This window comes from Rhincodon typus, chromosome 21 (genome assembly GCF_021869965.1).
Source record: "Rhincodon typus isolate 14 chromosome 21, sRhiTyp1.1, whole genome shotgun sequence".
NCBI lineage: Eukaryota > Metazoa > Chordata > Chondrichthyes > Orectolobiformes > Rhincodontidae > Rhincodon > Rhincodon typus.
This window is the reverse complement of record NC_063352.1, coordinates 19,638,935-19,652,296: the sequence shown is the minus strand read 5'-3', so window position 1 is coordinate 19,652,296 and position 13,362 is coordinate 19,638,935.

The window sequence follows — 13,362 nt, the reverse complement described above, 5'->3', positions numbered from 1 at the left end:
TGGAGTCCTCCAGGCTGTAGGGTGCCCAGACGGAGGATAAGGTGTTGTTCTTCATATTTGCGTTCCGAGTCGCTGCAACACTGGAGGAGGCTGAGGACGGATGTGTCGGAGGGGGAGTGGGGCAGGGAGTTGAAATAGGTGGCGACCGGGAGGTTAGGTTGGCCATGACAGACCAGGCAGAGATGCTGGCAGCACCTCCTCCCTTCCATTCCACCTTCTGACCCTCCCTTCCAGCCACCAACTGAATTCATCCCTCCCATCGACCAACCAGGTCGAACCTACCACCAGGGTCTACCTATCACCACCATTCCACCTCCACCCCTCCCCACACCTTTTTATCTGCACCTCCAGATGCTGCCTGGCCTGCTGTGTTCTTCCAGCCTCCTGTTTGTCTACCTTGGATTCCAGCATCTACAGTTTTTTATTGTCTCTGAAGGTAAAAGTTGTTTTTGTGTTCAAAATTGACAGCAGCATATCTGGGCATCAGTAAAACTAACAGGGATCTGTGAAGTTGGAGCATCAGAGATCACAGCAAATAACAAAAGACCAAAGAAATTCAAAACAGACATTCGAGAGGGCATCTTTCTGAAGATTTTAAGTTGCAACTAAAGGTTAAAATGGAAAATTACATGAATGTTCTCTGATCAATATTCAATCCCTCAATTAATAACTAGAATAAAATGAATATTTGGTCTTTTATCAAATTCCTGTATGTGGTATTGTCTACTGCTTTTCATTACACTTCAAAAGTGTTTCATTGTCTTTAGTGCACTTGGACATTCCAAGGTGGTGGCCATTGTTATATATAGATGCAAATTCCTTCTTCAAAACAACCTGTATAAATAGATCGAGAAGAAACATAAGGCTAATAAGGAACAAATTGATCAGAAAGGTCTGTATACAATGAATCATTAATCCATGGAATGGAATCTTGGGCAAAAATATTGTTTATGAAGATGTGGCATCTTCTTGTCAGCTCGATGCTGGTGATGTTAACACATTAAAAATGTATGAGTTGGTAAATGGAAGCGGCAACAAACTTAAAATAAATTATTAAATGGAGGCAATAATGTCTTCAAAAATAGAGAGGGAGCAACAGATGTGGAAATGCCAAGTTAATGAATGCACACAGTAAATGACAGCAGTAACATATTCAAAGTAAAACAAATAGAAGCCAGAGCATTGATGCACCTTTTTATATAGCAAGTAAAGCACTGTCTTGTAAATATTTTTACCATTTATGATACCATTGACACATAAGTAAATAACACCAAAACAATTATTTAATATGTCAACTGTAGGACTTGATTTATCTTTTCATCTAAATCAAATCCACTTTTAATTAATATAGGCTCGCAGAATTAATTGGAGGGGTGCGAGTCAATATAATGCACAAGAAGCATGGGATAGTTGCTGCATTGAAAGGGTCAATATTGCTGTCGATATGGGCAGATTATTTGAAAGATGTGAGCTGAGTGAAGAGAATATTGTTTACTGAATTTATAAAGTAAACATAAAATAATGTTCACTATGGGAAGCATCAGTTAATAATCATCAGGTAAAAGAACTACACAACTTGGATTAATTTTTATGTAAATCATGAATGTAAAATGGAAACACTGATATAGTTCACCAATTTATAGGGCAAATGAGAGCCCATTGGGATAGAAGTTGATTCCGGTTTGTTTTTGCAGCAAAGGCTAGATGGTGTTTACCAGAACCTGAAGTTCTGAAGCTCAACCAAAATTATGTCCCAGCCTTTATGTTAAAGATGCAAAATCTGCCGGCACTTATAGCATCTCCAGGGGGAGCTCACAAGTCACCAGGGAACCAGGAGAGGCCCCATCTCTTACTGCCTTCAGCAACTTCCAAATAAAAGCAGGTGGAAGACAAAGGAAGGAAAATGTTAGTGCAGGCCTCCCCTCACGGAGCGTTGGGTAGGCCTCAAATAGAACTGGCAGCATTGAATTATGTAAGCATTGTGTCTGCTCTGCATCAGAGAGACATATGCTCCCTAATTGTCAGGGTCCTGATGCCTGACAGAAAAAGCCTGAGATGCCTCAAATGGTACCAGTAAATTGAGCACAGCTTGGATGTGGACATCAAGCCCCAAAATTAGACCAAAATTTTTAAATGCAAAAACAACTTTCATTTGAATACCTGCAGCTTTCACACAGTAAAATGAGAAGGTGCTTACATGAACTTTATTACACAGAATTTGACAACAAGCTACATGTGCAGGGCAGCTGACCAAAGCTTTGAAAAAGGGCAGGCTATAAGGGAGTTTTAAATGAGACAGTTTAATGCGGTGGGAATGTTTTTGGAGGGAATTCCAGAGTTTAGAGCCTTTACAGTAAGGCCCCGCTGTTGCTGGTGGAACAACAAAAATTTTGGTTGAGAATTTGGAGAAGTGCAGAGAGTTTGAAGGCTGTCGCGGGTCAAAAATGACCACAAACAGATGGGCCAACCACAGGTATCTAAGGTAAGCTTTACATCTAAAATGAGCTTGAGGACTGGATTCTCAATTGTACAACTAATGATGAACAGGACAGCTATCAGCGAACATAATTCTACTTGTTCGATCATACATGGAATAACTTGGTATTGCATATGTACTTCTCTGTCAAAAAGCATAGTAAGCAAACAGGTAGAAGACAGTATTACATTTTAGAAAGAATTACATTTGATCTAGCAGGGAGTTAATATGTTTTGGATGCAACAGGATGTAAAATGTGAATTATTAAGTCACAACCCGTTTGGTCATATTGTATGGACTACTCATTATTTAAACGTAAGAGGAGGGCTATTGGTCACAGGAAGCAGGGAAGGTGGTGAAATTAAAAGCTGCAGGCAATCCTCAGGAATGGTTGAACAATAACAAACGTGGATTTTTACCCGACAACTAAGTGAGAATAGTGTGATAGGTGAACCACAGGTAGGGCTCAAGGAACAGCCGGGGTAGAGACAGGATACAAACTTGAAGAGAGAGCTCATGGTCAGGGAAGAAGACAGGATACCAAGAGCAGTCAAGGGTTGCAGCTGTTATAAAGTGGAGGTTGACACCCCCCCTCTGAGAACTAAAATCGAAACACACAAAGAGGAGCACCTCACCCTATAACCTGTAAGAGGAGTGTGAAAAGTGGTGTAACCTGCCTTTCAGCAATTTCTAGTGGTTAAATAAAATAAATCCCTGACACTCACTTTATAATTAACAAATAACATTTTTTTTAACTCTAACAGTGAACAAATTAACCAAACTATTAACAAACCGAATACATCCCTTCTAGCTATTAATTATTTCTGAATAAAACAAGATTCTAATGACATGTTGTTCCAATAAATACAAGTACCACTTATATAAAATAAAAATATAATGTAGTCTCTCGAAATTACAGCCAGGTTACGTGTCTTTCAGACCGCTCTGTGCCTTCTCCATTGATTCTTCAGTCAGGAATGTTAACAAGTTGTGCCATGAATACTGCTGTTATTTATATGGTGCTTTCTCTAAGATATAGAAGAGTCTCTGGGTGCCAGTGATTCTCTTTTGACAGCTGAGACCTGTTAACTCTGGCAAATGGCAGTTAACTCTGCTGTCTTTGTCCAACTACCCACTTCTTTTATACCCTTGATGACATATAAATTTCTTACAATAGGATTGGTCCTATGTTGTCAAAACCATCAGATTTAAATTTAATTGGTTTTTGCTATCTAAGTGCCTGGTTCAAATTGATTGGCTAAATTCAAAACCCTGTTGTCTTGGTTAAAAAAGACTGCTGCTTGGCCTGCTAACTATACAGCCTTTTGATACAAATGTTTCAATTTGGATGCTCTCTGTGTATTGCAAACGTTCAAGCTGCTGCTCACAGACATCCATTTTACAGCTCTAAGTATCCAAAACGCACATCATTTTTTTCAACGGACCATGCAATGCTTTTCCTCCCCTAGCATTTTACAAACACCAAATTCTAACTTCCTTGCTCCCTATCCACAAGTACTCTACCCAACATTGCAACACAACTGCATCACAATAATCAGGCTAACGTAAGGATTATTCATTCCTCTGTACTACTGCTAAAGCGATTATATTTACTTTAATTATTCCATATTAATAAAGTCAACATCGGCAAATCTGCTAAATTGACAAGCAACGTAAGAACAGCTGGTCTGTTAAGCCTTGCCACACATATCATGATGGTCAGAGCTTCATGACTACACATTTCTTCCCTTCCCTCAATCTTATTCCCCTACTGTTTCTCACCAGAGATCAAGTTCAAGGTCAAGAAAGGAAATCAAACTCCTGAAAATTCCTCTCTGAGCCCTGTGAATGATCAGAAACACTTCAGGAGATGGTCCTAGCATTATCAGCACCTACTTTTTGCCTCAGTCAGAAGACAGGAATGAGAACTGACCACAGCTGCATTCCAGGTGCCCACTACTCTCTGGGAAAAGCAGGATTGCTCAGTATCCTGCCTATTCCTAATCTTCCATACTTTGAAATCATGTCTTCAAGATTTTCCAAATCTGTTAAATGGGAACAATCTATCAGGCTCTGGGATTCTTACAGCATACCTCTGGGGAATGCATTTTAACATGTTCTGCCTCTTTATACTCAAACTAACTGCTGTGTTTCTTACATTACAGTGGTTTAATTTCAAAAGGTACTTCATTGGCATTCCACTTTGGAATGTGCTATGGTTGTAATATGTGCCATATCAATGAAAGTCTACTTTAATTTTCCAACTGAGAACATACATAGTCTATGGCCCTGCATGAGTACAATCCTTCTGACACGATACATTTACATCACTTCATAGGATAGAATAGAACAGTACTACAAAGTGTCCATTATGCCTGTAATGCCTGTGCTAATTCTACTCAAACTAGCAGCATGATTGAGAAGCTTAACCATGATGTGTTAACCATGATACCAGCATAAGCTTGCGCTACCAGATTGCTTAATATGCTGGACCAAAAATTGCTGCAATCACAGGTTTGGTGATGAGTGACATAATCAGGATGTTTATGCTCACAGTGGACTTCAACCTATATTTCAACCTATATATTCAGCAAACCACTGGAACATTGATCTGATACAGAGCAATGTCGGTGTCACATCTGGGATTGTCACTCCCAATGGTTCATCGCTGAACAAAAGAAAGAATATTGAAAGAAGCAGACTAAATGACAATGGAACAAATAGAATGAGAGTCAAATTACAGATAGAAAAGAGCAAGGTAAAGAAAGAGAATGAAGTAAGAGAGAATGAGGGGGAAGGCTACTAAAAGAAAAAGAAATAGATAGAATGTGGAGAGGAAGAAGTCATTGTAACCCAGTTATGTTCAGGAATCATTGTATTAGTCCTTAGGGAGTTAATGAGCCAATGAAATGTTCGGCGTGCAAAGCATACAAATGATCTTTACATATGAAATATGGAACAGGCAGCCTTGTCCATCATAATCAGGGAGAGAAACACCCAGTGAATATGCCAATACACTGCTCTCATAATCATATAACAATTGATGAATGATAAAAGACAAAGGACCTCCATCACCCTAGGTAGTTACATAATGTAACAATAATGGAATTGTTGACGAACATTAGCAATCAATCTCTATCAGCCAGGCTACAACAGAGCGTGACATGACATAAGGAAAACTCCCAGTGGCAGTGGAGAGCTTCAGGAACCATAGGTCCAAAGGCATCTTTATCCATAACCCCTTCTACAACTACCCCATCCCAATCACGCTATACTTCCACACCTCCTGTCTCAACTTACTCACACTCTGTAATTCAGAGCATTACTTTCTGAAAGAAACCTATCTGGTTTGCATTCCTCCATATCAAAATAGTTTTTCATCTCAAAAATTATTGCCCTTCAATACTAACAGGATTGTAGATAGCAAAGCTGGCACAAAGGTGAGCCAAGATTAATAAAAAGGGTATAAATTGCTGAAGTTTTCTACAAATTAATAATCTAAGGCTACAAAGCATCATCATTCCCCAAGCAATTTCTGGTCATCCAGCAACCAAATGCTATAGTGCTGCTATTTTGTAGATTTTATTGTCAATGTGTTGCATTAACTAAAATTAAGCAGTAAAACAGAGGCATAAAGTATCATTCAAAAATGAATTTAGAACCAGCTGAGAAATTCTGATCCAATTTCATAACTGCAATTGTGTAAAGTGAGATTTAAAAGCTTTTTGAAGCTGCAATTAACATCTTTTTAATGTTAGTGAAGAGTCATTCTGATTCACTCCTTAGTAACATTCACAACAGATAGCATATGGACACTAGGAGTGCAGAATGTGTGCGCAGGGCTACATTTACCCCAGCCAGTGTGGGAAATAAAGCTAAGCGGTTAGCTCAATGCAATCACTTGTAGCGGCAGGGGAACAGAGAAGTTATGGGCGTCACAGGCAGGGGGAGATGTGCAATGGTGCTGAATCATCAGTTAGACGTTTAACCTTCAGTGATTTCGCAATTTCAATTTTTTTCCATGTCAGCTGGATTTGTTGTGTATTCAGTTCAGCATGCTCCATAGTTGCATTTCTAAATTTCATCAGTTGTTCAATGTGTGTTTTCAGTAGGCATTTTATTAATTCCATGGATTAGAATCTCATTCAGTTTAATCCAATGAAGGAATCTTTAATTGCCCGTGTCTTCAACGAAAGTGGCACTGTGAAGAAATATTCTTTCCCTGTGTACTTGCAGACTGTGTTGTGGAATTTTGCAGCCTTAATATCTGACTCTAAATCCATTTAAATTCAAGGATAGAAATTCCCAAACTGGGAGTGAGCAGATTCGTAGTGTAAACTTATCTGGTTTGCCAGAAGGTCAGCAGCTTGTTAGCTTTCCCCACATTGTTTGGGAAGCTAAGTGTCTCGCTCCTGTTCTTCTGGGCCTGAGATCAGAAGCCTGTTTTCGCAGAAATTTCCACAAAGGCTAACCCCTACCCCACTCAGAGAAACTGGTATTGTTCCCTTTAGAGCACTGGAAATTGTTAGGGTGAGATTTGATGGAAGTTTTCAAAATCATTTCACCAAAGGAGGAGAAACTATCTCCAGAGACAAATGAGTCAAGCAACCAGAGGACATAGAGTTGATAAAAGAACCAGAGACAAAAGAAGGAGAATTTCTTTTATTCAGTGTATTCTTGTGAGCTGGTTGCAAAGCCTGAGAACAGTGGAAGAAATGAAATAATAACCTTCAAAAGGGAAGGGGATAAACCCTTGAAAGGGCACAAATTTATTTCTTGGGGAACGGAACTGACAGAACGGCTCTTTCAAGAAAGCAAGAAATGCTGCAATGGATTAAATTGCCTCCCTCTGTATCATGCTCAATCTATCATCCTATAATTCCTTGAATGCGTAGTATTAGATCTCTCTTCCAAAGGGCCAAAAAGGAAACAAATAGCAAAATTCTTTTACAGCTTTCTGAATGGAAGAACCACTGACAGAGCAAGAATTAAATGGCCATTCCTAATTGCCCTTGAGAACTGGTGAGCTATCATTTTGAATGTTTTGTAGCCCATGTGGTGTAAATACATCTACAGTATTGTTAGGGAGGGAATTCCAGGATTTTGACCCTGCAACAGTAAAGAAACAAGGATATAATTCCAAGTCAGAATTCTGAGTATGGAGGGAACTTGGAGTTGATGGTGTTCCTACTGCCCTAGTTTTTCTATAGAGTAGACATTGAAGGTTTGGAAAGTATTTTCATAGGCATTTTGACACATTGCTACATTGTATCTTGTAGATTGTTTGCAGTGCTGCCACTGCATATTCAACGAATGTTTAAGGTAGGTCCTATTAAGCAGGCTTCTTTCATGTCTTTTGTGTTGAACTTCTTTAGTGTAATTAGAGCAGCACCCATCAGTGAAGTGGAGAGAATTCCACCCTAAGACTGATGAGTCAGGAGAGGAGCTATTTTGTGCAGAATTCCTGATCTCTGACCTGTTCTTATATCCAGAATACATGTCTAGTGCAGTTAGGTTTTGGTCACTGATAATCTCCTAGCACATTGATGGTGAATGATTCAGGGCTGGTAATGCCATCTATTGTCAAGCAGAGATTATTAGATTTGCAATTGTTGGCCATATGCGGCATTTCTGTGGTTTGAATATTATTTGTCCCTTATCATCCCAAGCCTGCACGCAGTATCTGAGGAGGTGCAAATGGTGCTGAACATTGTGCAATCATCAGCAATCATCCCTACTTCTGACATTATGCAGGGCAGATAGCCATTGATAAAGCAGCTGAAGATGGTTGGGCCTAGGACGCTACCCTGAGGAACTCCTGCTTTGATAACCTGAGGCTGAAATGATTGGCCTCCACTAACCACAACCATCTTCCTTTGTGATGTGCTGATTGCAATCAATGGAGTATTTTCATCTGATTCCCATTGACATCAGTTTTATTAGAGCTACTTAATGTCACACATGGTCAAGTGCTACCTTGATATCAAGGGAAGTATCTATCACCTCTCCTCTGGAATTCAGCTCTTTTGTCTGTGTTTGAACCAAAGCTGGAATGAGGTTTGGAGCTAACTGGCTCTGATGAATTCCAAACTGAGTGCCATTGAGCAGGTTATTAGTCATAGGGTTGTAGAGTCATTGAGTTGTTCAGCACAGAAACAGACCCATTGATTCAACTCATACATGGTATGCTAAATTAATCTAGTCCCATTTGCCAGCATTTGGTCAATATCCCTCTAAACCCTTCCTATTCAGGTACCCATCCAGATGCCTTTTAAATGTTGTAATTGTACCAATCTCCACCACTTCCCCTGGCAGCTTGTTCCATACAGGCACCACCTCTGCATGAAAAAGTTGCTCCTTAGGTCCCTTTTATATCTTTCCCCTCCTAGCTTAAACCTATGCCCTCTAGTTTTGGATTCCTCTACCCTGAGAAAAAGACCTTGACTATTCACCCTATCCATGCCCCTCATGGTTTTATAAAGCTCTATAAGGCCATCCCTCAGCCTTCAATGCTCCAGGGAACATAACACTAACCTATTCAGCATGTCCCTATAGCTCAAACCCTCCAGCCCTGGCAACATCCTGGTAAATCTTTTCTGAACCCTTTCAAGCTTAACAACATCTTTCCTATAGCAGGGAGACCAGAACTAAATGCAGTATTCCAAAAGTGGCCGAACCAGTGCGCTGTACAGGCACATCATGATATTACAACTCTTTTACTCAATGCACTGACTAATAAAGGCAAGTGTACCAAACGCCTTATTCACTACCCTGTCTATGTGTGATTCCACCTTCAAAGAATTATAGAGTTGCACCCCAAGGTCTCTTTGTTTGGCAACATTCCCCAGGATCTTACCCTTAAGTGTATAAGTCCTGCCCTGATTTGCCTAATCAGTCCTTGCCTTTCCAAATGCATGTGAGCAAGCCACAATTAACAATATGTCAAGGGCAGCTTTATCACTTTGCTGATAGTTGAACTGAGGCTGATGAGATGGCACTTGCTCTCTTGTTCTTTTGTAGGCATGAACTACTAGAGTCATTTTCCACACCTTTGGGTAAATGCCAGTATTGTGGCTGTACTTGAATCGATTGGCCTTGGGGCATAACTAGTTCTGGAGCACAAGTAAATATTGAGTACTCTAGTTGTTGTGGACCTCAGGAGTCATTGTCAGCTGGAGATGGTGACCAATACTTCAGCTTATTGTTTGCTTTGATGTGCTAAGTTGTGCCATGATTGAAGGGGATTTTTTTTTTGGAATTGTCCACCATTATTCATGACTGGATGTGGTAGGAATGCAGGACTTACATCTGACTCATGGTGTAGGCTTATTTATCTCTGTCCATCACCCATTGTATGGCATGCAAGTAGACCTTTGTGATACCACGTTGGCATCCTCATTTTAGTTATATCTGGTGTTAAACCTGTCATGCTCAAGCGCACTCCCCACAGAAACAAACAGGATACCCTGACAAGACTGTATTGGTAGAATTATTTTGTCTACCTCTTTGGGGATGTAACTCCATGGTCATCATATTCTGAGGTGGACATTGAATCCAAAACTGCTGGACCAGAGGTATGGACATTAACACTAGGCCACAAGACCTTCTTGGTATTAGAAGAATGAGATATATATACACACACCGTGAGATAATGATTCCATAATGGTTGATGACACACACCACCTCCTCATGTCCAGTTTTGAATTGCTAGATTTTTTCTGAGTCTATCCTATTTCAAGACATGTTAAACGTGGAGAAGTACGGATTCATCAGTTGAGGTAGAGCAGAAGGAGGTTTCCTTGCCCATGTTTAACATGACACCATGAGAATTCATAGGATCCATTGTCAATGAGAGGATTCTCAGGCCCATGGCCTCCCAACTATAAAGCTCTGTGACAAAACCTCTGGTGACTATGCTCTGCTGGGATAATCAAAGAGCATGGGGCATTGGCTATAATGTACGACACAGGAGTATGAACGCCCGAATGTTTGAGAAGAGATCAAACGGATTTCAGCCAAGTCCAATAAAAGTGGAATAATTGGGAGAACATTATCCCCACCCACCCCACCAGCTAATTACCACCTTTTATTCTTAGAGCAGGTGAGGCACTCTGATGGAAATGCTTACATGTCCCCCATCAGTTTTAGTTTGCCATTCAACGCAACTGTGTCATTTTGGAAGGATCAGAGTTAGTACACTTGATGCTAATGATGATTAAAATAAATGAGGACTTTATTGGAATAGCTCAGCCCTTTATCTTGCCTAGGGATGGTGATAAGACAGCTGGAAACTGTGGAGGAGACTGCATGCAGAGGGTAGAAGGTACAGCAAAGCCTTGCTGTTATACTGGTTTGGACCTCAATACTTTCACCTGGGATTAAGTGCAGCATTAAGCCATGGATGAGAGTCACCTTTTTCTGCCAACTGCAAAAGTCTTACATAAAATAAAATCAGGGCAGTCTCAATTAATTGTGGTGAGTTGACATTGCTTGTATATGGATAGGCAATGTAGGATCTTTAAATATTGGATGTAAGGACAGGGCTAACACTCAAATATGTATAAATTAAGCTAAATCGGGGATACTACTGTATCCCCCAGGGGATAATAAAAGAACATTGTGTTGATCTTGCACAGCAAGTTGGATTTGAAGAAGTGGAGAGTGAGGATGTTGAAGAACTGCTTGAGTCCCACAGTGAAGACCACTCTACAGCTGATCTACAACAACTTTTCACTGAGGGGGAAGTGGAAGCTGGAGATGAAGAAGATGAAGTCCAGGATGCAGCACCACGAGAAATTTCCACTTCTGTTTTGTCTTCTATCCTGAGGGAAATTGAGAAGCAGTTGTAGTTCTTAGAGGACAATGATTACAATGCAGAATGCAACAGGGTAGCATGTTGTGGAATAATTATTTGGCATCCTACAAACAACTTCTTCATGAAAGAAGAAAAAGGGCAAAGCAGCAAAAACTAGATGTCTTTTTTAAGCCAACCCCCAAGAAACAATCAGAACACAATGAACCACAGCCATCCACTTCTGGATTAACTATTTTTCGCCCTAACCCTGCAACCCCAACTGTACCTGAAGGCTTTGATGATGATGATGATGACCCTCAGCCCCTGCATTAACAACAGAGGAACCTCAAAATCTCCTCCTCCATCAAGTCATCTTGACATTTTTTCGAAGGTAAGGTGTTAAGTTTACTTTTATTTCATTATTAGATATGAATTAAACATTTATTCAACTGTGCTATCATTTGTATTGTGTTGTGCTGGCATTTGAGTGATTTTTGAGCAATTTTGAATGATATTATTTGGTGGTCTGCCCCTAACCCTGCTTTTTCCATAGGTCCTGTTATTTCTGTAGCGCGATTTTCTATAACGGGATGTAGTGCAGGAACGCAACAATTATAGCAGAACCGACTGCACTGCATACAATTCTGGACACCTTTCTACAGGAAGGATGTTGTTAAATTGGAAAGGATTCAGAAAAGATTTCCAAGGAATTTGCCAGGACTGGAGAGTTTGAGCTAAAGGGAGAGGCTGAATAGGCTGGGGCTATTTTCCCTGGAGGGTCAGAGGCTGAGGGGTGACCTTATAGAGGTTTATAAAATCATAAGGGGCATGGATAGGGTGAACAGCCGAGGTCTTTTTCCAAGGGTGGGGGAGTCCAAAATTAATGGGATATGTTTAAGGTCAGAAGGGAAAGGGACCTGAGGGGGAATTTTTTTCATACAGAGCGTGGTGCCTGTATGGAACGGGCTGCCAGGGGAAGTGGTGGTGGCAGATACAATTACAACATTTAAAAGGCATCTGAATGGTTATATGAATAGGAAGGGTTTATGGAGATATGGTTCAAATACTGGCAAATGGGACTAAGGTCAGATTGGGATGTCTGGTTGGCGCAGATGAGTTGGACCAAAGGGTCTGTTTCCATGCGGTGTAAGTCTATGACTCTATGACTAAACATCGGCTCATATCAAAGAGCTATTGACAATGCAATTTTAAAAATCAGTTTACAGTAAGATTAAAAAAAGTCTGAATTCCTGCAACATTTTTCAGTGTCATAATAGATTAGGAAAATACATATTCCAAGGAAAGAAATTTATTTGGAGGAAATGGGAAACTTCCCACATTTTGAAATCTTAAAGTAATCAGGATGCAAACAATTAAGAACATACAGTTTACTCATATTTCTTAAAGTATGAATTTTATGAAAATAAGCTTTAATGAATCATGAATAAAAATGTCTTACTGGTGTTCGAGCTAGTGTTAATTGTCCATCATCTCAGATGAGAACAGCAACCATGCAGCTTGTATGCAACCACAGAAGCAGCTCATTCCATGAGTGATATGAAACTTTCATATTATACTTGCATGCTGTACATGCAAGGCAAGTACTTTTACAGGCTCATATTGTTGCGGTTGCACTATGTCTTCGGATTCAATGTGATTTGCGAAGCCATTTGGTTTTATAACTCTAGGCTGCTGTAAAGAAATGTGATTGTACAGTAGGAAATGTGAGTACAATGATTAGTCATCTTTTTGCAATGCCAAAGTGCATTATTCTGCAGTTCATCACTCGTATAACTATCAGATCAAAAGATCCAGATCAAGCATTCCCACAAAACCATTACTATAAATATACCTATCATCAATTATGTCTGATTATGCTCCTTTGAAGTACTTTAGACTGATTTACTACATCAGAGGTGCTCCACCAATGCAAGTTGTTGTTCAAATGGGTTTGCTTTAGAATTATGATTTGTTGTTTAATCTATCTTAATCAGATTCAAATACAATGGCTAATGTGTTGAAAAAGAACTTATTCTCCCCACTGTCCAATTTGGTTTAATAGCTATGAGCTCCTACATTTAACAGCATAAAA